We start from the raw sequence: 3,999 nt of genomic DNA, 5'->3' as shown, positions 1-3,999 counted from the left end.
CAACAAATATGAACGTGCATTTTGAAATGCATTAAGTGATATTAAAAGCATCAACTCCGTACAGGCAAGGAGACGAGACCAGAACGCAATGCGTTAACGTTAAACATTATCCTCCCATAGAAAATCATTATAAATAAAACACGTAATGCAGCTTAATGGACAAAGACAATGATATAAAAGAGCTGTAGGCAGTTTATTCTATATGGAAAAAGGCTTAACGCGAAACTTTGCGTGTTGCATTTATTCTGGGCTCACCTGCTTGCCTGTAAAAAAAACTACTCCTCCCCACACACCACCTGTTCAATAATAACAGTGAACGAGAGTATGCTAAATGTAAGACTTTAGAGTCCAAAACACTTGAGTCTTACAACATTACAAAAATAAATAAAGAAATAGCCTATAATCCCGTGCCGTGAGTACAAGATTTTATGATCATTTGCAACCAAATCCTAATGGGATGAAAATAAGTCCTTTCTGAGGCAAATGCACCATAATGTTTTGGAATATTTATTCCATAATGTTACATAGTTTTGATACTGTTTTATGTCTGATGATCGTGTTAGAATACATGTGGAAGCATCTGTTGTTTTGGTTTCTTCTTCTCTTGTGTTTTGGAAATTCTGTACAGAATATGTGTACTAGCTCCCCCTACAGTATAACAATGAAAACATGGATTCTAGGAGCACAATTATAGCTAAAATATATTTAGACTTTTTCTAAGTATAAGTCAAGTATTTCTGAGAAGTACAGAAAGCCCATTTCTGAGAAGTACATAAAAAGTAGACTAAAAGTATACTTTCCTATTTTTAGTTTAAAAGAAGTATACTAATGGCACACTTGAATAAACTTCTTTTCCGTAAGGGTACTCATGCCACCATAAATAAATAATATGTAAAACATTGTAATAACATTTCTGAATTTGTTTGTGTATGTACCTATCTAAATTGTTTCAGTATTTGATTCATTTAAGTGTACCGTTGCGTTCACACCAAGAACGATAGCGTCCAAATCAAGTGTTCTGTTTATTATATGTCATCTGTCGCTTTAAATGCTCAAACGCTTAAAAGCCGTATGGATTCTGATTGACTGTCAATGTTTTTAAAGTTCATTAGCTGAAAAAAAAAAAGTTCTGAAAGTGGTTCCATATCGTTCTTCTGTATCGTTATCATTAGTGTGGTGTGGACTCAGACATTCATTTACTTTTAGAACGATTTTTTAAACTAGATATTTATCTTTATCTTGGTGTGAACGGGCCTTAAGTCATTCTGAACCTGAATGCTTGTCTTAGTTAATCTGTATTGGGCCCTGGAAACGTAAACCAGTTAGTTGCATGTGTTAAATAGTTTGAGTAGAGCTTATTATGCTAACTCCGCTTCAGTTAATGGAATTGGTGCTGTAGGGTCAGCGGCCCATGAAAACTTGCTAACTTTCTCATATAAGTTGTAGCAAGGTTTTCATGTTTCACTTATGATTTAAGTTAACAAGTCAAATTTTCTGTCCGTGCATTTAATAAACTGTTCTTTTTAAACATCATACTACGGCAACTCATATACTACCAATACAGTTTATGCTCTTTTGCCAACTTTAACCTTTGTTAACACTTTCTACACTGTCCTCCAGCATCAAACTGAGTCTTAATGGCTTGTGTAAAAAACCTGTAAGCATTCATAGGAAACCTCAAACACTACTGCTTTACCATGGAAAGATCAAGTCCCGACCAATCCTCTGAATCTGTTTGGTTTAGGAAGCCATCTAGATCTATCTATCTATCTATCTGTCCGTCCGTCCATCCATCCTACATAGCATCTTTTTTAACAAAGTAAATTATCGAAGAAAAACAAAAAATGTTTCTCTATGATAAACTGTTCATCATACAGTATCACTGTGAAAACATAGGCTAAATATCAGATCACATTATTGGAAATAAGATATTTTTCTCTAATTTTACATCCACTGAAAAAAATCCAGGTGTGTAGACTTACCAGAAGTGTATTTAGGATTTGCAACACAAGTGTCCATATAAGAACAACAGATGTGAAAAAGACGCGAGTACATGTTCCATTTTCATGTCCTGTATATATTAGAACTATTTAGTAAGATCTTGTTTACAGTTTTTCTCAGTCGCAGTAATGTGTAAATTTGTACTTTTGAAATGGATATATGGCATACATAAGAAGTGCAGCCTTGCATTTCAATAACTGTCATCCACGTCAGGTAATACTAACAGAGTGCACTGTTATATTGATAACATGACTTAGCATTTTGACTATCTTGTTTGTGATCATTGACACAAGGACTTTTCATTCTGATGGCACTGATATGTTCATTGACATAAATACTTACTTTTGAGAGATGAACTAAAGATTTTGAGTAAGTTACAGGCTTTTGCAGGTTATCCATTTTGTGGTGCTGTTTGTACGAATTGTTTTGAGAAATGCACATACTTCTTTGCAAATATTAAGGATGATTCGAGAAATGCACCAAAGCGACTGAGAAAAACTGTAAGTCCAGTTAAGGTTCTTGGTTTTCTAATGACTGCTATAAAGCTGTTGAGCATGCTAACATCATAAGTCTCCAGAGATGGCTCTTGTTTACAGGTGCTGTTGATAGTCCTGATCTAATTGCTGTACCGCTGTGTGGTTTTAATTGTTTAAGTCCCCTGACTCCTTACCTTAGTACACTCCTTTATGATCACTGAACGCATCCTAAAATAATATCTGTAAAAATAATTATAATTTGTTGTTATAAAGATTATAATACATTAAAATGCAGACTGGGTATTAAAAAATGCTAAAGAAACATTTATTATTATCAATGTCGAAAACAGTTGTGCTGCATAATATTTGTGTGGAAAATATGCTACATTTTTAAAGTATTCTTTAATGAATAGAAAATTCATAAGAAGGGCAATAGAAATTGTGTAACATTATAAATGTCTTTATTGTCACTTTTAATCAATTTAATGTGTCCTTGCTGAATAAACATTAAATAATAATAATAATAATATCAATAAACATGCTGACCTTTTGAAGCGTACATACACTATAGGATAGCACATATTTAAGCTGACATAAACTCCACATGTTCGTGGAAAACAAATGATCCATACCAACCAACCAACCAACCAACCAACCAATCTGTTTAGTTCAAAGTCAAAAACGAAAAGATTTCCACAGCACAAACACAAATATAGCATGGAGGCCGGGGCCCCCTGCTGGTCTACAGGCCAAACTCACCACTATTATGCGCATGCAGTTCATGTATTGTCCTACATAACCAGCTATAGGTATACACAGTATACACAATTACTGTAAGTCATGATCCACTTTTACATTTAGACCTGATCGTCTTTTTGTTCTTCATATCCACAAAGAAGCCAGTCTCAAATGATTTACATTTTTGAAATGCATACTGATTATTAGCATTTGTAACATAAAGCAAAGTCTTACTGGGAAGATCTAAAACAGTGCTCAGCGCTGCCTAAAAATATCCATCCGACCAACTCTCACGGGGACTGTTCACTATTTCTCAGTTCACTTCTGGAGCACATAGGAGAAAATACCCTGTTGTCCTCTCCTCTATCCCATCACGACATCTCATTTCAAACACGTCATGAACGCGCCTGTGCAGCATCACAGTCTTGGAGTAAATGAACAGCGCTGGCCTCTGTCATGCTAATATGAATGTCAAGCTGTAGCCTATTGACATTGCTCATTTGCCTGAGCGTAAAGCTGCTGTTGTTGTTATTAATAAAAATGTTATTAATAAAAATTTATTAAAAAATTAATGTTTAATGTCTCTGTGACGCTGCTCGCACGAGCAGAACTGCAATTTTAGGGTTCCTCTGACATTGCTCTGACTTTGCAGCACGGTGTTATTGAACCGATGAAGCAGAGAGAGTCATTTTAAGGCTCCAAACCTGGGCCATATGTCCACTCTTTAGAATGAGTCCATGCAGAAAACAACAACAACAACACACACACACACACACACACACAC

This window comes from Sinocyclocheilus rhinocerous, unplaced genomic scaffold, assembly GCF_001515625.1.
Source record: "Sinocyclocheilus rhinocerous isolate Xijiao unplaced genomic scaffold, SAMN03320098_v1.1 scaffold1435, whole genome shotgun sequence".
Classification (NCBI taxonomy): domain Eukaryota; kingdom Metazoa; phylum Chordata; class Actinopteri; order Cypriniformes; family Cyprinidae; genus Sinocyclocheilus; species Sinocyclocheilus rhinocerous.
This window is presented reverse-complemented; position numbering follows the sequence as displayed.